At 41.8% G+C, this 22339-nt stretch overlaps 1 protein-coding gene across 3 annotated transcripts in view; it reads right to left on the minus strand.

Annotated features, from left to right (window-relative positions):
* Window positions 1–22339, minus strand: part of CA8 (carbonic anhydrase 8) — a 212367-nt gene that overhangs the window by 108920 nt on the left and 81108 nt on the right. The window contains exon 5 of one of the 3 annotated variants that reach the window (XR_009536535.1): window positions 4772–5453. The exons of the other annotated variants lie outside the window; for them this stretch is intronic. The gene's annotated coding sequence lies outside the window, so the exon portion shown is untranslated. Of the gene's footprint in view, window positions 1–4771; window positions 5454–22339 lie in introns of those variants that run through there. 3 annotated transcript variants of the gene reach the window in all.

Below are 22339 nucleotides of genomic sequence, written 5' to 3' on the forward strand. Positions count from 1 at the left end.
ATTTGTGCCAAATGATATTGTGATAATAATAGCTGAGGTTCACAGAGCATTCTCTGAAAGCCAGGCAGTCCTGTAAGCACAGGCTAACTTCCTCATGCTCGCGCTGCGAGACTGTTCTCATGTATTCCTGATTTTCAGCATTGTAAAACAGCTAACCATTTCTTGGGACTTCCCTGGTGGTCCAGTAGATAAGACTCTGCGCTCCCAATGCAGGGGGCCCGGGTTCAGTCCCTGGTCAGGGAACTAGATCCCACATGCTGCAACTAAGACCTGGCACAGCCTAATAAATAAATAAAAAGTCAAACTCAGTTTCTAGTTCTTTCCTAAAAAAAAAAACAGAACAAAAAAATAGCTAACCATTTCTAGTGTTTATAAATAAGAGACACATGGGACTTCCCTGGTGGCCCAGTGGTTAAGAATCCACCTGCCAATGCAGGGGACACGGGTTCCATCCCTGGTCCAGGAAGATCCCATATGCCGCAGAGCAACTAAGCCCGTGCGCCACAACTACTGAGCCTGCGCTCTAGAGCCCACGAGCCACAACTATTGAGCCCACGCTCTGCAACTACTGAAGCCCACGTGCCTAGAGCCCGTGCACCACAGCAAGAGAAGATACTGCAATGAGAAGCCCGCGCACCGCAACGAAGAGTAGCCCCCGCTCGCCACAACTAGAGAAAGCCCACAAGCAGGAATGAAGACCCAATGCAGCCAAAAATAAATAAACTTTTTAAAAAATAAATAAATAAGAGATACATGGTCATCAGTGCTCAGTAACAGTTATTATTACCCAGCGTTTGGTTGAGTACACGGGTACACAGAGAGGTGAAGCAGATTGCCCAAGGTCACACAGCTGGTAAACATGAGAGCAAAACCAGAAACCAGGAAGTCAAGATCCAGAGCCAAGCTCTGAACCACCAGGTTTTGTTGCTTCTCAAGAGTGAATGAAACCAGATAAGAACCCTTATCAGAGAGAAACGGGGGCCTCATTTATCCATGACATCAGCTGTGCTTTCAAACCTACAAAGTAAAATGTGGAATGAGTCAACCAAAAGTTTCTCTAGTCAGCAGCAGGAAGTGGAAACATCACTCTCCAAACAAAGTAAGAGCGAGAGCTCCACGTGCCTGGCCTCGGCCTCCGCCCCAAATGAAATGGACTAGAAGGGTCGGGGTCTCGGGTGGAGAACCTGTATGAGGACCCCATCGCTGAAGAGCAGCTCATAAGAAGGGGAAGTGGCTGCACGGGAGGAGACTAGATGGAGTCTTCCCATAGACGATACGAACTGTAAGAGACCTTGGACGGGAGTAAGGCCAGGTCTGCCCTGGGCACATTCTCCAGGATGACACCTCCCCTGCATATACACCCTCTCACTGGGGCCGTTTCCCTCAGAAACTCTTGACTCCCTGCCCTCCTACTAAGCAGCAGACATTCGATTAACCTTGTTCAGTGATAGCCCAGTTACAGGATTTGCTTTAATCGGGTGTGGTCGGTGGGAAGCTAATCCATGAACCTTGAAAGGGGACAAAAATGATGTTCATCTAAGTTATCGATTGCTGCATAATAAATTATTCCAAAATACGAGTTTAAAAAACATCATCTCACGGTTTCTGTGGGTCAGGACTCTGGGCTTGGCTTCCATGCCAGCCTCTGTCCCTCACGAGTCTGTAGTCAAGGTGTCACCTGGGGCTGCTGTCATCCTGGGGCTCTGCTGGGGCAGGGTCTGCTTCCACGCTCACTCACGTGGCCATGGGCAGCCTCCGTCCCTGGAAGCCGGTGGCCGGAGACATCAGTTCCTTTCCACGTGGGTCTCTCCCCAGAGCAGCTCAGGACACGGCTGCCAGTTTGAGAGAGAGGGAGGGAGAGAATCAGGATGAATCCAGTCTTTTTATAACTTAACCTGGAAGAGGCATCCCATCCCCCGTGCCCCATTCTATCTGCTAGAAGCAAGTCCCAAAATCCCAGCCTACGTTCGAGGGGAAGGGATAACACAAGGGTATGAGCACCACTGGGTCTGTCTTAGCAGCAAAAGGCAGACAGAGACAGTGGGAGAGATTTGACGAGGGGAAAGTCTTATTGAACCTTAAGATTGTAATATTTGATACAAAAACACCTCCACACAGCCACGCTGCTAAGCTGCCGGCAGCCTACCAATCAAATCATAGAAATACACAGGAAGAATGCAGTGACACTTTCTCCCTTTTTGTCCGAGTTATCAGCGAACCCTCAGCAATTTTCCTTCCCTGGCTGTGTCGGTTGACCCTTTAGAGCCCCAGGACTGGTGACCTGTCATCAGTTATGTTACCGGCATTTGGGGCATGTATCTGGGGTAACAATTTGTCATCCATATTTGACACTTTTAGAGTGAAGGAACACTATTTCTAATTATATGAGGACAACAGGCAACCCCGGATGCCTGGTCGCCCTTCTCTGAGGCCACGTCCGTGCTTCATGGACAGACGTTCTCCCCTCCCTCAGTTTCTCTCCCTCACCCTCCGTCTCACTGTCCTCTTCTCCCGTCACTCACTTTCCACACTCTCTCTGTATCACTGCTGTTAAAAGTGAGCTGGAGACAGAGGCATCATCCTTGAGCAGCGGTTGAGGATGCTCCCCAGTTCACACCCCGTGTTGCCCTCCCCCTCTCCTGGGTACCTTGTTCTGCAGCTGCCTTTGGAGATAAGGGAACAGTACACACGGTGCTCCTGCGGTGCTCCTGCCGTGACTCGGGTTCCCAGCCCCACCCAGCACTGCCACTGCTGCCACTGAAGGGTGTGTCCTCCTTCCCCGCCATCAACAACTCAAGAGGTGTGTGTGTGTGCGCGCGTGTGCATGCGCGCATGTGTGCCATGTTTCCAGAAAGGATATCAGAGATTGAAAAGTATTAAGAGAAGTACTATCAGTATAGATGGGTTGGTTTTTTGCTTTTAAAAAGCATCCCTTAAGTATCTCTGTGTGCAGAATGTCTACTGGCTAATGTACCATCACTTTGTGGTTTTTTGGTTTTTTTTTTTTTTTTGCGGTACGCGGGCCTCTCACTGCTGTGACCCCTCCCGTTGCGGAGCACAGGCTCCGGACGCGCAGGCTCAGCGGCCACGGCTCACGGGCCCAGCCGCTCCGCGGCACGTGGAATCTTCCTGGACTGGGGCACGAACCCGCGTCCCCTGCATCGGCAGGCAGACTCTCAACCACTGCGCCACCAGGGAAGCCCTTTGTTGTATTTTTTTACTTATGCATTTAGAAGTTAACACATCATTAAAAATATGTACTCTGGTGTTTGCCCCTAATCCGGAATAGGAGCTTTGTTACTAAAAGTGAATATAAAGACGAGGAGCCATTGACCTCGCTTACCCAATATCTCCCAGCCTTGTTCCTCTCTAAGGAAACAGATCTTTACTATCTCCTTTAGCTATCACCAATGGTTAGACATGAGCCAGATTGCTGTTAGATAGATGAAATGTAGGAAACTACATCCGTGAACTGAGTTATTTATTAAAATAATGCTGCTTTCCATTATTCAGTTACTCTCTTGTCCTTCTTAGTAAACATCCTTTAATTCATCCTAAGAAAGCATGTATGTGAACAGAAGAATATTTTCTTAAAACTGAAAAAGAAATTTCTTATTATCTTAATAGCAATCATTTCTGGATCATCAGCACAAGAGCAATCCACGTTGAAATTAACAGCTATACTTTCTAACGATCTGGAGAAACCATGTCTTTTTAACTGTTCAGTCATTCAGGACAGACGAACATAAAAGTGAATTTTCTTCTTTTTCTCAACTCAAGCAAACTCAATTGGCAACAAATATGAAATCATTTTTCAGAGCTATTACAGCGTGCATGTACCGTATTATCAAATATAGTCTAGACTGCTGTTAGTTTTGCAGCAAAGGAAGGTTTCTATCATATGGTCCTTATCAAGAGAATTAACTAGAAGGATTGATAAACGCAGGGTAATATTCTCATGAGCCAGCTTTTAAATGTGTCACATTGTTCTCCATTTCAAAGGAAACTGAAAATAGATACTACATCAGTAACATTTGTGAAAAACAGCCCATTGTCTGGGATTGACTGGGATACGGGAGTGTATATTTTTTTATAAATTAAGCCTCTGGAAGAACCATAAAGTTTTTAAATCTGACAGGGTCTTTATAGCTCATCTATTCCAAGCCCCTCATTTTTTTATCTGAGGAAGCAGACATCTAGAAATATTAAGGGACCAAAGTAAAACAACTATTTAGTATCAGAATTATGATTTGAACTGTAAAAATCTGTTTCAACTTAAGCACACTGCATGTAAATTTTTTTCTGAATAAAGACAGAGTGGAGAAAAAGAAAAATAATCCTTAGATTACTTTCTGTTATAAATATCCTTTCAGATTCTATAGATTTTTACCCCTTGATGAGTCTTAACTAGAATAAAAGTCAACAAGTTGCAACAGAGCAAAACAAGGCAGAGCAACAATTTCCACCCCATATAAACTGGAAGTAGCCTTTTTCTTTCCACTCTCAGCAAACAGGCCCTGGACCCTGCAGGTCTGAGCACTGACAGAGCTGAGTGTCGTGTTCCCACACCGCAATTGTCCCTTCTGTGCGTGGAGCCAATGGACCTGTGGCCTCAGCTACGGCCACTTCAGTCTGCCTAAAGTCAGACGTTAAGAGAAAGGAATCTGGAAAGGCTTTTCTGTCCCTGCTCCAGAGGGGCCACTGTTAACTTCCCTGTCCCTGCTTCCCAAGTCAGGAACCAAGTCAAGCACACCCATCTTTTTTTTTTTTTTAATTTATTTTACTTATATTTATTTTTTGCTGCATTGGATCTTCGTTGCTGCGCACGGGCTTCTCATCGCGGTGGTTTCTCTTGTTGCGGGGCATGGGATCTAGGTGCTCGGGCTTCAGTAGTTGTGGCGCACGGGCTCAACAGTTGTGGCGCGCAGGCTGTAGAGCGCAGGCTCAGTAGTTGTGGCGCACGGGCTTAGTTGCTCCGCGGCATGTGGGATCTTCCCGGACCAGGGCTCGAACCCGTTTCCCATGCATTGGCAGGCGGATTCTTAACCACTGCGCCACCAGGGAAGCCCAAGCACATCCGTCTTAAGCCAGCCTGAAGGAGCCACTTCTCAACAGGATCAGATTTCCCCTAACGCCTGATTCCCTTTGACGTCTAGGCCACTTACAGTGCACTGAATACACTGCAGGTTGTAGTTCATGTATTTCAGGCTTGACGGGGCTGAAAGTGAAAATTTTGTGTCCAGAACACATTAAATCAAGTTCCAACTTAAAACAACCTTCCTCTTGTGTCCTGCTTGCTGCTAAGAGCCGCTTTGAAAAACAAGAAGGTGAACAGCTGGCAGGCTAAGCAGTTCATATCTGTTCCTCACTTACATACTTGATCTTCTGCATCTCAGCTCAAGGACACACAGGGAGACTCTGGGCTCTGCTAAATTAGTAGCTGATGGAAGTCCCTTGATAAATTAAAAAGAAATGAATTAGTATCAGTGCTCGGTAAGGTGAGGCCTGAAGCACCTCTCTGGCAGAGATAACTTAGGATGACCCAGTTATGATTCTAATGAAGGGCCAAATAAGATGATATTCCCAATAGAATTTGAAAAATGAGAAGATCGCACAGTAATGGTAACCCACATATAAACAATAGCTACCATTTTTTGAGCACTCACTGTCTAGCAGACGCTACTAAGCTATATACAAACGTTATCTCATTTATTCTCATTACAGCCCTGAGACAGAGGTTCAGCCGTCGTCTCCATCTTAGAGATGGTGCCCGGAAGCTTGGAAAGGCTCAGCAACTACCGGGAAACAATGGGCTCAGGTTTTAGATCTATGAAGTTGGACTCCGGAACCCACACCTAACTGCTATTCTACAACTATCATAAGGAAGACATTTATCAAGTTATGATGTATTTGAGCATTTTTAATAGACACAAAATTATTTAAAGATCAGAGCCAAAATAGTTATCATGGCTCCAAAGTTGAAAAGGGGGAAGGTTTGCAAAAACGGACCCAGACATAGATATGAAAGTAGAAAAGCCTGTGCAGGCCGGTGAGGAGGGTGTTTTCTCATCCTCAGTGATAGCGCAGAGTAAATTTTCCCCAAATGGCCCTAATTCCAAGTAAGTAAAACCAAATAAATTCACACACAATCAGCTTTCACCGCATTTCAACTTCATTGTTCTTCTCTTGGAAAATGTCAGAAGTGATTATGAAAGAACTGGAAGTAGCGTCTGTGGGACGCCCCCTGCAGAATTCAAAATACGGGCTTGGGCATAAAATCTCCACTCTGCATTTGTATTTTCTTTTCACTAGAGTGAAGGAGTCTGGATCTTTGGTTTCTAAGAACATTCCAAAGATGTTATGCAGCTGGGAGAATGGTGAACAAATAGCAACCCTAAATGAAAATGAACCAAATTTTAACTCAGAAAAAAATATATATCACCTATTTTATTTCCATGAAAAGACCTATTTTAGAGAAGGGTAACAGCCTTTTCCCTGGTTTGCGACATTCGTGTTGTTATTTAATCTTGGGTTTGCATATCTGAGAAGTTCTAAGATTCAGTGCTATTTTATGTAAACAGTTTCTAAACTTGGGTAATAGGGTTTCACTGCGGTCAAGGAGTTGGAACTCTGCACATTCACGCCATTCAGCTGAAGTTTTCCTAAGTTACATTTTCCCCTGCAGAACAGCCAGTTAGTTAATGTAACAGTGTTTAGACGAAAACATTTTGCCAATTCTTGTACCAAATCCTCACAGTTGTATTACACATTACAAAATTAGAAAACCACAGGTATAAATCGTACGTATTTCTAATGTACTTAGTGTAGCACATGATCGTTTCCAGTTTGCTACAATTCCTTAGTGTTACCTGCTGAGAAGTCACAGGAATACACATAGGGTTACAGGTTGCTTCCAGAGATCCTTTTGTTAAAGGAAAAGTTACAACACTGGAAATGTATCCTGTGTTCATTTGTGTACCTTCCTTTGGATCCAACATTGTGGCTTTTGCTGATTTAAGAGAGGCCAAGTGCCTGCAGAGGTTCACTCTCGACTGTATAAACAATCTGGTAATCTTCCAAAGCATTCAAGTCATTAATAATGGTGCCTGGCCTCTGCTTTAGAGGAAGCGAACTGGGCTTAGACGACGATAATATTATTTCATTTCCAAAAGCACTTGACAGATTGGGAAGGCTTATTAATTAATGCAGTTTGACCCAAATGAAAAAATAATTATGAATTTTATCACACTATGAAAGCAAGTGCGGAGGGATAAAGCAGAGACAAATATATACTAAACGCCTTCTGTGGGTCACGCGCTCTTCACGTGATTTGAACGCTGGGTACAATGACTCCCAAGATACTTCCAGAACAACCACCCTTCCTGAAGCTTACAATCTTGCTGAAGGGTGGGGTGGGTGGGAGGCAGACAGTTCAGACCTCAGTGGCAGGAGTCTGTGTTAAGTGTTAACATCCAGGAAGTAGACGCCTGCACAGGCTGTGTGCAAAGCAGGGGAGGGGAGGAAAAGGGAGGCAAGTCCCCGTCTCAGCTTGTGTTTCGGAGAAGGAGATACACTTGTGCTAAATAGGTTTTGTATTAGCCGAAACCCTATGCCAAAATCTCGGCCTCGTGCGCCGGTGCTGAATCGAATCTCAGAGACAGAGTTCTGGGTGAAGTAGAAAAGAATAGCTTTATTGCTTTGCCAGGCAAAGGGAGACACAGTGGACTTGTGCCCTCCAGAAACTATGTGTCCCAACCTGAGAGGATTTGGTGAGTTTTATAGCCATGGTTCAAGGGCGGGGTTGCTGACAAGGTGCAGGGTGTGTGCAGGGCAGGCCCCCACCCCCCCACCCCCCACCCCCCCACCCCCCCACCCCCCACAACCCCACCCCCCACAACCCCACCCCACCCCTACCCCCCACCCCTACCCCCCCACCCCCCACCCCCCCACCCCCCACCACCACCACCACCACCCCACCCCCCACCACCACCCCCACCACCCCACCACCCCACCCCCCACCACCACCCCCACCCCCGAGCATTCCTTTAATCTGGCCCCGGGTGGTCTCCTGATCTCTGAAGAATGCTTCATCAAGTAGTTAGCATCTTGCATTGGTTCAGGGGTTTTAGTTCTGCAGAAGAGCTTAAAGATATTGTTATGTGTTTCCCTTATGGGGGGGGCTGGGACCCTGCCTCAAGGTGGCACTGTTGTTTCTTTACTGCTCCTCTCTCCTCTCTGCATCCCCTCCCTTCCCTGATTAGCAACTGTTTGAAAGGCTTCCACGCCCAGGAGCCCCACAGGGTCCTGCTCAGTTTCATTAACACAACTGAATGTGATGAATTCTGTAAGTTATCTTACCACGGAGAGACTGATCCCTGTTGTACAGATCAGAGAAGGTTTCTTCAAGGAAGAGAGATTTGAACTGGATCTTCAAGAATGGATAGGATACCAGGAGGCAGGGGTGGCAGGGGAGGATTTCCAACAGAGCAGAGACTTGGGGCATTAGGACTGGAGAGAATTCAGGGCACAGCACACAGCGCAGTGAGAGAGCCAAGCGCTTGCTGAGAAGTAGAACTGGCGAGGCAGGTGTACAAGATTTTCAGAAGGGTGTCAGAACCCCAGCAAGTGCAAAGCTAAGTCTTCCCTAAAACAAAGGTGTAAGTTCCTAATATGACTTAATTCAATTTTAAGCTATTAATTCAATACAAGGAACACTGATTATTTTGCTACCAAAAATCTCTAAAAGCAGAGGCCTCCCAAAGGCACAGTCTTTGGAAAGATGCCTGAGGCAATTCCTGTTCTCTTTCAAGTTCCATGTGCCATTGGATTATTCATCAGGCATTCAGAGAGTTGGCTCTTCTGCCTAGTTGCCTGCGGTGAAGGAATGTAGACGCCTCTTCTGCCGTCAGCTTACAGTATACACCGTGATCATTTCTATCACTGAAAACCAGAGAAGCTTTTGTCCTGTGCTGTAGTGACACCACACCTCCAGAGATCATTGTATGATGCTGTCCCTCTAGGGCAAAATCCTATAGAGACTTTTTTTTTTTTTTTGCCAGTCACTTTGATAAAGTTCAAAATACAGGGCGGGGCAAAGTTTTACAAATTTGGAGCCACAAAGCAGGTTTATCCCAAACAAGCAGGCTTTATCTGGATGTTGAAATTCCAGATAATTCATTAACTGATTCAAGGATTACTTCTGCCGGTGGAAATTGCTCTCCTGCCAAGAATGGATTTCTCAAAAGCTAGACTTTTGTGTATTCACATCTTGACGGATTACAAACATTACAAATGAATGTTCTTATGTTTTCCGAGCTATGGAATTGGTCTTTTATATGACCGGTGGCTTCTGTGAAAGATCACTTTGGTTTTTTTCTCTCAAACACAATTGGTGTTTTAAAGTACATTCTATGAGATTTTCACCCGTTATTATGAGATACTGTGAACTGATGAAAGGTAATATTAATGCTTTTGAGTTTTCCTACAGAAATTGAGACACATTTGATTTAAAAGATGGGGGAAGTGGAGTTTTAAAGAAAATCAACTTCTCACCCATGGCCTTTGCATGAGGCCTCCACCTCTCCCAACATGAGAGTTCTGTGATGCTGTTTTAGTGCTATTAAAACTGACTTCTTCAATAAATGTCAGTTTATTAACTGTCTAAAGACAACGTGAAGAATTTTATGTCAAATCTTATTTCTACTAGGACTAAAACCAGATCTTACAGAAACAGACTCACAGACATAGAGAACAGACTTGTGGTTGCCAAGGGGGAGGGGTAGGTGGGGGAGGGATGGATTGGGAGTTTGGGATTAGCAGATGCAAACTATTGTATATAGAATGGATAAACAACACGGTCCTATTGTATAGCACAGGGAACTGTATTCAATATCCTGTAATAATCCACAAAGGAAAAGAAAAACTAAAAATAAGAAAACTGGATCTGTCCAGTTTAGCAGCTCAGCAGGTGAAAAGTTTTAAGAATTCTAAGTATGATGGTAGTGTTTCCAAAGTGAACAATCTCTTGGATTTTTCAAGAAGCTATTCTGAGGGTGAATCCGAAGCCCCTTTGGGATAGGACGGAAGTGATCCAGGGCAGGGCTCTGGAGAAGACAGAAGCTCTCATACTTCTTCTCCGAGCTGGCAGTTGAGACTTTCTATGGCAGCCACAGCCAGACGGGTCTTGGTGGGTGTAGGTCTGTGCTGTTGGGCCCTTGCATAGTCAACACGGCCCCTGCATTCAGGGGCTCCTCACGCCAGCACTAGGGTGGTTACCAATGAGGCTGGGGCGTTCTGTCTGCTCCGTTGTTTATTGTCTCTTCTGAGGCTACCCTGTCTCGTGTTAACGTGTGACACAAAGGTCGTCAGGTCCCCTCCATGTGTCCATCCACACACAGCCGTGGTCTTCCAATCTTTTTCCTTCTAAACCCCTGCCCAGTTGGCCAGGCCATTCACTATTTCCCAGGATTCTCTTGATTTCTAACGCTGGGCCACTTCTCTTTCATTTTAAAGTGGGTGACCAGGTGCACTGCCCACTGGAAGAATTTTCTCTCACCACACTCTAGCAAGGCCGCCTCGCAGGGAGCCTGCAACATGGTGGTGGTCTGTCGCAGTTTGCACCCACCTAACGAGCTCACCCTCTACAAGCAAGCATGGGTTTTTTCTCCCTCCAGTGGGAAGCTCTGTATGGCTATGGGGCTAAGCCACTGGGGGAAGGAACAACAGACATGGCGCACTGGGGTGTGCACTGCTGTTCACGCCATCTGCTTTGCCCACTAGAGCTGCTGGACCTCAATCCTGGACTCTCCATTTCATCTCACGTTGGATTGTTGCTGGGCCAGCCTGACTTTATGATTTACTAGGTCTGCCCTGCGCATGATGGACAGATCCAGCTGCATGGCCACGGGGTGCTCCAAAGCCCAGTAACACAGCAGGAGATGCTTTTCAAAAGTGTGTAATTCCATGCTGCTCTGAAATGGCTTGAGCACAGCGGAGGCTGGGGGCCTGCTTAGTGATTCTCCCACTGGGGCCTTCCACGTGCTCCACACACCTTCTGCCCCGCTGCTGATACATCCCACACCTGCTGCAGGGACCTTTCCTACTCGGTCCCATTCAGAGCTCGTAAGTAGCCTTTTGGTCCACTTAGCATGGGAGCTGGAGCAGTATTTCCAGCCGTGGAACCCGCTGCTTCTACAGTCCAAAGAGGCCACACAGGCATTGTGATCCCTTCTTCGTGAAAGACAGGGTAAGATGCAGTGCTTTGGAGGAGATGTCCTGACACAGCCCGGATCACCTGACCCCTAAAAATTCTACCAATATGGCAACCACTCAGTCTACCGTATTCCCCGAAGGGCCTGCTGAATCTCTACATTCCATTGTAAGACTGACTTTTTTCAGGGAAAATCTAGAAATTCTTTTTTTTTTTTTAAGTAACAGAAATTTATTCTCTCACAGTTCTGGAGGCTAGAAGTCTGAAATCAAGTTGTTGGCAGGGCCGTGCTCCCTCTGACTTCTCTGAAGGCGGATCCTTTTTTGCTTCTTCTGTCTACTGGGAGCTCCAGGCGCGCCTTGACTCGTGGCAGCGAAACTCCCCACTTTGCCTCTGGCATCACACAGAATTCCCCTGTGTGCGCTTCTCTCTGCATCTCTCCTTTCTCATAAGGACATCATATTGGATTAGGACCCACTCTTAGGACCTCATCTTAACTTGATTTCATCTGCCGAGATCCTTTTTCTAAATAAGTCACCTCTGCAAGTACTGCGGGTTATAGGACTTGCACATATCTTTTGGGGGACACAACTCAACCAGTGATGGTCCTCCAGATATGAAAATTTAAAAAGCACAGAGTAAAGCAAGGACAACAGTTGCCTAGGAAATTGACTTTATCTGACATCAAACTGCCAGACTATGATAATAATTGTAATATGTACCTATGACACCTTCATTATTAATAATATTAGGAAATCTAGAAGTTCTTGTCTCTCCCCACACCAGTGGTTCTCACACTGTGGCATGTAATATGTACTACCTATGACACCTTCATTATTAATAATATTAGGAAATCTAGAAGTTCTTGTCTCCCCCCACACCAGTGGTTCTCACACTGTGGCATGTAATATGTACCTATGACACCTTCATTATTAATAATATTAGGAAATCTAGAAGTTCTTGTCTCTCCCCACACCAGTGGTTCTCACACTGTGGCATGTAATATGTACTACCTATGATACCTTCATTATTAATAATATTAGGAAATCTAGAAGTTCTTGTCTCTCCCCACACCAGTGGTTCTCACACTGTGGCATGTAATACCTATGATACCTTCATTATTAATAGTATTAGGGAATCTAGAAGTTCTTGTCTCTCCCCCACACCAGTGGTTCTCACACTGTGGCATACATAAGAATACATTTGAACGCTTGCCAAAATGTAAATTATCAGGCCCCGCCCACAGAGATTCTGATTCCAAATATAGCTGCGTGAGCCCAGGAATCTGCATTTTGAGAGAGTAGCCTCCCCCGCCCCCGTGCTTCGGAAGGACTCTGAGAAGCTCTGCTTTGTGTCTTTGAACGTGCTGTTCACTTTGCCTCTGACGCCTTCCTTTCTTCTCCATCTTCAACTCCTACTCTTTCTTCAGGACTCAGCTCCAATCAGTGTCACCTCTTTGGTGAAGCTTTTCCTAACTCTCGCCAGGCTGGAGTTAGTCCATCAGAATGTCACAGCAATTTTCATGCCTCTTTTAATTTCCATAGTTATTTCTGTGAAGTCTTGTCTTCTCATAAGGCTATAAACTTCCGAAAAACAGAGATTTTCATTCACCTTTTATCTCCAACAGTTATCCCAGTGCCAACACGTGGCAGCCACTCACCGTACACTTCTTAGACAGATAAGTGCATGAATCCTGGGGATCTAGGTGTGAAACCTGTGACTGTGAATTGGTTGAGTTCCACATGATAAAAAGTTTATATATCAACATTTAGTCCTTTCATTTTCTCACTAAGTGAATAGCCTATGCTTTCTCCAGAAATCTCATCATATACTTTTCTTAATCGCTTTATGGATAAGACCCTAAACCCTCAAGGACTGACATTTGATCAGCACGTAAAGACTTCTAAACAGAGAATAATGTTTTACCTACGGTAAATAAATACCTAAATAAATAAATAAAGGAAAATTCTCCAGGAACAATTTTCTATGAGATTCCCATCCATTTCAATGGTGAACTTCTTTTGCTAATTAAATATTGATTTGCTTGACCTGACCCATTTCTGCAGTGCAACTTTAGTCCTCTGTGGATCCATGTGTTTAATAAAGCACAGCATGACTGGGAGATACCTCTTCACTCCACCTTCGCTCTGTGAAATCCCACAAAGATGAATTTACTTCAACCCAAGCCAGAATCAAGTTGTTGATGTTGGTGACAGTGATGGTGGTAGTGGTGGCAGTTTGAATGCCCTTTCTATATGCTATGATCCATTTTAGAAAAGAGCAGAATGTCAACGTGCTAATGGAATTTCATACAGTAAATGCTATTGGTATTTAGAGAGAGTGAATCAAAGAAATTAAAACATCAGAGCAACATTTGATGCAACTTGAGAAATTAAATGACTTCTTCAGAAACGGCCTAAGAAACGAAGAATCAGAGTCTTGGTCTTCTTGTGAGATATTTATTACCTTTACCTGAATTTTAGCTACTGATTTGTGCTGAGTCAACTCAACAGACCTACAAGGCACATTCTCTTTTGCGGCACTGAACTATTTTCTCACAGTGATGAATCCTCGTAGCTTGATCCACCCAAAGAGAAGCTTCTGGTACATTGAAATAAAGTCATTAAAAATTGGGTAACAAATAAAATGAAAATATATATGGAGCTTTTTCTGTACAATACGTAGTAATAACTATCCTAAAAGACCAAAGAAATTATTTTTCTTTTTAGGGTTTATTCCTCCAAACAAAATTAAAGGCGAAAATACATAATGCTTCCCGTAGATTCTAATGTATACTACCTATTACCAAAAGGATAAAGTAAAATTTTCTTCTTAATAAAAGCACATAAAATAATTTAAAAGATATGTACCATGAAATCACACTAGAAAAGCGCCTGTTTATTTGAATACAGTCTCTTCAATCTTTCTTTGCCTTTTATGAGTAGGTATTTGTACCTAAAAAGAAATTTGAATTCCAAAAGAACAGGAAGAGTTGGAGTATAAATACAGGACCAGATGCATTTATCTTGTTTATGTTTTTAAAGCCCTACATGTTCCGCTAGTGACTAGGAATTGTAGTAAATGTTTTCCATATTTCAAAAAGAATACAATGAGCTACGCGAACATTTCCAGGATAATCAGGAAGAAATTTGCTGCAGTGAACCATGAAGAATTTTTTTAACAAAGCAAGAAAATAGTCAGTGATTTTCATAGTAATCAAATCACTAACAGCTTCTAAATTCTGCTCCCATTAATAGTAGGAGAACAGATGAAGGGTAAAGAACTATAAATGAAAAAGGAATGAATCTTCCACCAGACAAATGGCTGTTTACATTGACAAACTGTCACATCAATCAACAATCCTTGGACCAAATAAAAACAACTGCATTACAAAGCTATATTCTTCTACGCTTTATTCTGACATTTCTCGCCCTCTTACCACCAAAGGAAATATATGTCTCCATAAAGACGTACATACACATGGAAGTGGCAGTGAAGCACACATTGGGAATTAATTACTCTTTTGTTAAGGATGTCCTCCTTCTTGGGAACCTACTTTAAATTTTAAATATTTCTAGGAGGAGTAACATGCATTGTTATCAACTTACTGAAAATTTGTTTATCAGAGCTTTCTTCTCTGTGACCCAGGCTGCAAGACAGGAAGTAGGAAGAACAGAAAGTGAAGAAGGTATACAAGGAGGGGAGGTAGGAACCTCAGAGACAAACAGCCTACCACAGGTTTGCCGGCCCTGACAGCCAGCACTTGGATTGCTTGCCAGCACACAAGCGAGTTTAGTGCAAGCAGAGTTCCCAGCGTAAATACCATTCGTTGCCACCACCAGCTACTTGGAAGACCAGGGAAGCACCAAAGTCTTGTCTCTGTGACCAATTTGGGCATGCATAAACAGAAACCGGGCACAGTAAAAGTTTCCTTGGTGAAAAGGAAGAATGCTGCTGCTCTCTGCCATCTGATGTGTTCAGACCCCAAAAAGAAATTTTGATCTGACATGTAAACAATGGGCAATGCTCTATTATATCTAATTCATTTCACATTCACATTATGGGAATTTGTGATTATTTCTTTATTGCTAAATGTAAGCAATACATATCCTGTACTAAGAATTGATCATCAATTACTCTCTAAGCAGAAAGACTGAAGTAATGGTGATGGTGGTGGTGGTTTTCTCTAGACATAATGGCCACCAGTTAGCCAATGACAGTACACGGATGACACAATGGTTGTCTTTCCAAGAGGTAAAAATAGATTCACGCAGCTGCATATACCTTCTGTCCTAAATGATTCTATTTCATCACTATGAAGAACTTACCCAACGGAGCTCTACCCTACAGCAACTACACCTGCAGAAGTTACTTTATTTTCAAGTGTTCCAAGCTTTAGATGAGTATTATTTGGGAATTTGGCCAGTTAAAGGAGAGGTGGCAGGTTCTGAGTGTAAGGTGTTCAAAAGTCAGGATCCCATTACAGCAGCTATTCCAGGCAAGTTCAAGTATACATCCTAAGTCAGGATGGTCTGGAACTTACTGTGGGAAAAAGTGGACCCCTGATGACAGCTACCAAACAGAGATGCCCACACACACATTCAATCTGGTTCTAGCTTACCCTTATCTTGCTGCCATCAATACTTGGAAGATTTAAAAGGTAGCCATTTTTATTCCAAAACGTTGTCCTTGAAGTTTATTTCTCTAAGCCTCACCCTGCCTGTCCACCATACCAGTAATATGTTTGCTGGAATGCAGGAAACCCAGCTAAAGAGTAAAAGATGTTTGGATGCTAACCAATATTTACACTGCAGCTGGGTGTGAGTCTTTCAAAGGCCTCAAAAATGTGCATATTGTTGACCTACCAATTTCATTCCTAATAATTTTTCCAAAGAAAATAACTAGAGGTTTGTGCAAGGACTGAGCTACAAGGACTCTTATTGTAGAGTTGTTTTATAATATTAAAAAAATGAACAAACCACCTGAATATACAGCTATATGAAATCTTTAAATAATTCATGGTGTATGTGTTTCACTAGAATATTTTGCTATCATTTAATAGTAATAACAATCTCTAAATGAATAGAAAAATATTTATAGAATAGCATTCAGGGAAAAAGCTTGGAATGTAACATTTTGTACTGTATAAACTATAAGAAAAAACTGAAGGGACACACACCCCAACTCTAAGAGGAATTATAAGTGAGTGATGGGATTAGCAACTACCTTCTATAGTTTTCTCTCTGCTTTTCTATATTTTGGGTTCCAAAGGAGAGAAGAGATATAAGGGAACAGAAAGTTTATTTAAAGAAATAATGGCTTAGAACTTCCAAAATCTGGGGAGAGATGGATATCCAAGTTCATGAAGCTCATAGGTCACCAAACAAAATCAACTTAAAGCAATCCTCTCCAAGACACACTGTGATAGAACTTTCAAAAACCAAAGACATAGAATCTTAAAAGCAGCAAGAGAAGAAAAGCTTATACCTTGCAAGGGAACCCCCATAAAGCTATCAGCAGATTTCTCAGCAGAAATCTTACAGGCCAGGAGAGAGTGAGATGATATAGTTATTCAAAGTGCTGAAAGAAAAAGAAATCCAGCCAGTTTTTACACAGCAAAACTGTCCTTCAGAAATGAAGGTGAGATAATGGCTTTCCCAGGCAAATAAAAGCTGAGGGAATTCATCACCACTAGACCTGCCTTATGAAAAATGCTGAGAGGAGTTCTTCAAGTGAAATGAAAGGATGCTAATCAGTAACATGAAAATATACCAGACACTGGTAAAGGTAAGTATATAGTCAAATTCAGAATACTTTAATACTGTAATATGGTGAAGTGTTAACCACTGAATGCTAATTAAAAGGTGAAGGGCAAGAGTATTAAAAATACCTATAGCTACAATAATTTGTTAATGTATACACAATATAAAAAGAGGTGAATTGTGACATCAGAAACATAAAAGGATGGCAATAAAAGGGTAGAGTTTTTGTATGCAAAATTAAGTTTCTCTTAGCATAAAATATAGTTATATCTATAAGATGTTTCAAATAAACCTCATAGTAAAAATAAAGCAAAAACCTACAGCAGATTCACAAAAGAAAAAGAGGGAATCAAAGCATACCACTATGGAAAATCATCAATTTGCAAAGGAAGGCAGCAAGATAGAGAGAAAAGAATTACAAAACAGCAGAAAATAATCAATAAGATAGCATTATTAAGTCCCTACCTACCAATAATTACTCTAAATGTTAATGGATTAAATTCTCCAATCAGAAGACTTAATATGGCTGAATGGATTAAAAAACACACAACCCAACTATATGCTGCCTACAAGAGACTCATGTCAGCTTTAAGGACTTACACAATCTCAATATCAAGGGATGGAAAAAGATATTCCATGCAAATGGAAACAGACAAACAAAAAAGCATAAATAGCTATACTTATAGCAAACAGAATAGACTTTAAGCCAAAAACAATAACAAGACACAAAGAAGGTCATTACATAATGATAAAGGGGCCAGTTCATCAAGAAGAGATAATGATCATAAATATACATGCACCCAACATTGGAGCACCTAAATATATTAAGCAAAGACTAACAGACCTGAGGGAGTAATAAGCAACAACACAAAAACAGTAGGGGACTTCAATACCCCACTTTCAGTAATGGAGAGATAATCCAAACAGAAAATCAACAAGGAAATATTAGACTTGTACCATATTTTAAAACAATTGGACCTAACAGACATATACAGACCATTCCATCCAATGGCAGAGAGTACACATTCTCAGGTGCACAAGCGACATTCTTCAGGATAGATCATTTTATAGGTTACAAAACAAGTCTTAGCAAATTTAAGATTGAAATCATGCCAAGTATCTTTTCTGACAACAATGGTATGAAACTAGAGTTCAACAATAGGAGGAAAGTTGGAAAATTCACAAATATGTGGAAATTAAACAACACACTTGTACAACAAATGGGTCAAAGAAAAAATCAAAAGGGAAATCAAAAAATATTTGGAAACAAATGAAAATGAATGCACAACGATGGAATGCTGCAAAAGCACATCTAAGAGAGAAGTTTATAGAGGTTAATGCCTACTTTAAGAAAAAAAAGAAAGATCTCAAATAAAAAACCTAATTTTACACTTCAAGGAACTAGAAAAAGACAAAACTAAGCCCAAAATTAGCACGTGGAAAGAAATAAAGATCAGAGCAGAAAGAAATTAAATAGACCAGAAAAACAATAGAAAATATCAATGAAACTGAGCTAGTTTTTTTTTAAAGATAAACAAAATTGACAAACTTTTAGCTAAACTAAGAAAAAAAGAGACTCAGATAAATAACATCATAAATGAAAAAGGACACATTACAAGAGATACCACAGCAATATAAAGGATCATAAAGACTACTAGGAACAATTATACACCAACAAATTGGATAACCTAGAAGAAAATAAATAAATTTCTAGAAATAAACAACCTACCAAGACTGAATCATGAATAAATAGAAAATCTGAACAGACCAATAACACGTAAATAGATTGAATCAATAATCCATAAAGCCCTCCCCTCCAAAAACAAAACAAAAATCAAATGGGTCCACAGGTGAATTCTACCAAACATTTAAAGAATTTACACCAATGCTTCTCAAACACTTTCAAAAACTTGAAGAGGAGGGGACACTCCCAAACTCACTTTCTGAGGCCAGCATTACCCTGATACCAAAGCTAGATGAGGAAACTAGAAGAAAAGAAAACTATAGACCAATATCCTGATGAATATAGATGAACCAATTCTCAACAAAATATTAGCAAATTCAACCAAATTTGAATTCAACAGCACATTGAAAAGATCATACACCATGATGAAGTGGGATTTACTGGGGATGCAAGTATTGTGCAACTTTGGCAAATCAATCAATGTGATGACATTAATAAAATTAAGGATAAAAATCATATGATCTTCTTAATAGATGCATAAAAAGCATTTGACAAAATTCAACATCCATTCATGATTAAAAAAAACTTTCAACAAGTAGGTATAGAGGGAAATTACCTCATCATAATAAGGGCCATAAATGACAAGCCCACAGCTAACATCATACTCAACAATGAAAAGCTGAAAGTTTTTCCTCTAAGATCAGGAGCCGGACAAGGACACCCACTCTTACCACTCTTATTCAATGTGGTATTAGAAGTCCTATCCAGAGCAATTAGGCAAGAAAAAGAAATCATCCAAAGATTCATTCACACGTGTCTGGTGTTGATGCTGGCCATTGGTCACAGATTGAGAAGCATCCTAGGCTTCCTTACAAAACCAGCTCTGGGTTCTGAGGGTAAGACCATGGGGGAGTGGGAAGAAGGAGCTGTCTCCTTTCTATGATGTAGCCTCAGAAGTCACACAGGACCCTTTCAGCCATACTCCATTGGGGCAGCTGGGACAATTTGTGAGTGTCCCCACCCTCCCCTGACTCAAGAAGATGGAATATAACCTCCAATAGCCCCATGTCTTGGTGGGAGGAGTGTCAGTCATATTGTAAGAAGAGCAGTGGGATGGGATCAAATACATATTGGAGCCACCAACAGGAAATACAATTCCCCACAACCTTACATTCTGGTAAAGATTTTAGGATGAGCCCTGAATTTGGTCAACACCAGGAAACACATCTCCTCTTAGGACTCCATAGGCCATCAGAGAAGGGAAGGATCAGAGATCGTTTCTGACTAGGGATCAAGGCAGGCTTCAAAGAGGAAGCAGTATTTGAGTTTTATCCTGATTGGGAAGAATTTCAATTCATTTATTCGCTGTGCCTACTTGGTGTATGGAGAGTAGCATCCTAAGTGGAGAATGTAATAGAAAATTCTACTTCCAAAAGCACATAGCTGACAGTGATCTCTAGAAAGGGGGTCAGGACTTCTTCAGTAGTGCACTGTCTATTAGCACTCTTGCTTCTCTCCTTTCACTGTCTTATTCCATCTCGTGTTGCTGGAGGCTTACAGTGCTACAGAAATTGTGAATCATACTTTCCCGACTGCCCTTCAGTCTCTACTCCAACAGAGAGCAGGACCCTGGACCACATATCACTAGGGAATTTGGGGACCAAGCTAGAAACTGTTTTATATTACTAAGGAGAAAAAATTATAGAAAATAGACTGAATGAAATGAAACAGTCCATTTGTAGACCATTGAGTTGCCATTTTTTAATCTTCAAAGAAACCAAATTTCTTTGTGAATTCAAGTATTCGAAATATATAGAAGCAAATATTTTTATAATTTCTATTTTGTTTTATTTCACTCTTTACCATTCTTTATCTCTCCATCTCCATGTGATTCCAAAGGAAATAGAGATCACACACTTTTACTTGTTGATAAGGAAATGCAAGGAAAATTTAAATGAGATTTATAGTAATTAATAATTGGACCAAAGAAACTAGGAATGTCAAAGTCATGATTATGATTTTTTTTTTTTGTGGTACGCGGGCCTCTCACTGTTGTGGCCTCTCCCGTTGCGGAGCACAGGCTCTGGACGCGCAGGCTCAGCGGCCATGGCTCACGGGCCCAGCCGCTCCACGGCATGTGGGATCTTCCCGGACCAGGGCACGAACCCGTGTCCCCTGCATCGGCAGGCGGACTCTCAACCGCTGCGCCACCAGGGAAGCCCCATGATTATGATTTTTTAAATCCCATCAATTATTCTGTCTCTGAGCAAGTGAAACATTCAACGCACTAGGGCATTGCTTTTTTTTTTAAATAGCTCCAGCTCTTACATTTTATTACGGAACTTAGTAAAGTAGGATATGCCCCAGATTTATACATCAGCAGTTCAGCAAAGAAATGTTCACTGCTTTTAACCCCATACACATGTAAAATAACTGACTTTGGGGACTCATTGAAAATTCCAAGCCTCATCTCTGATAATGAAAAATTGACCATAATTCAACTGTGATTTCTTTTAGCATATATATGATTAGCTTATAACTTTAGGCTTGCCTTGAAAGTAGATCATCAAATACCTTGGCAGTTAAGGACTTTGTATATTTTAGTTCTAATTGAGGATCGAGGCCTGGTTATTTAAAAACCTAGTGATTTCAAGAGACTAAGAATTTCATAGGGTGAAGACATTAATTTTCTAGGTTGGAGAATATTTTTTAACACAGAAATAGAATGGCCTTAAACTGCCACTTCTCCCTTCTGAAGCTCTTTAGAACTGAATCAGAGACAAAGTTCAGATACAATGAAATTTAGATACACCAGCTCATCAGGTTTAAGAAGACTCAGAGACCTCACCACTGTGAGAAAAACCCTAGATAGTCGTTCTGTCATCTCCCCTCTGCTTAGAAGCAGTATTCTGTGATTCACATAAAGATTTGAAAGTATAGAATTATGACTAGGTGTGATCTAAGAAGTTGAAGGAAACCACATATGTATTCGTATGGTGATATCTAGGGTAAAACCACACTATCAAAGGAATATAAGCATCTACAATAAAACTAGTTGATAAGAATTTCGAAGTATTACAAGTGTGGGCTGAACCACCAATAGTGACAAGACCTACTTGATATCTCCATTCATGTGGAAAAAGGAAACTGGGGCATCTGAGTGCCCTGAGAACAGGAGAATTCAAAATCAACAAGAGCAACTCCCTAAGCCCAGCAGCACAACAGTCAGGGGCTCTGCAAATTCTGATTCACAGGTGAGAGCAAGTGCACATGGGACATTTTCCAGGATAGACCATATATTAAGCCATAAACAAACCTCAACATGTTTTGAAGGATTGAAATCATGCAGTGTTATTTCCTCTGATCACAAAGGAGCGAAATAGGAAGTTTTAAATGAAAAAAAATTTTGCAAACTCACAAATATTTGGAAAGTAAACAACACACTACTAAATAATCAATGGATCAAAGAAAAAATCAAAAGGGAAATTAGAAAATACTTTGAGAAGAATGAAAATGAAGACATACGTAGTACTACAACTTATGGAATGTAGCTAAAGTAATGCTTAGAGGGAAATTCATAGCTGCAAATGCCTAGCTTAAAAGAAAAAGAAAGATTTTTAAATCCACAAACTAGCCTTTCACCTTAAGTCACTAGAGAAAGAAGAGAAAATTGAGCACAAAGCA

This window comes from Lagenorhynchus albirostris, chromosome 17 (assembly GCF_949774975.1).
Source record: "Lagenorhynchus albirostris chromosome 17, mLagAlb1.1, whole genome shotgun sequence".
In the NCBI taxonomy this organism is placed as follows: domain Eukaryota; kingdom Metazoa; phylum Chordata; class Mammalia; order Artiodactyla; family Delphinidae; genus Lagenorhynchus; species Lagenorhynchus albirostris.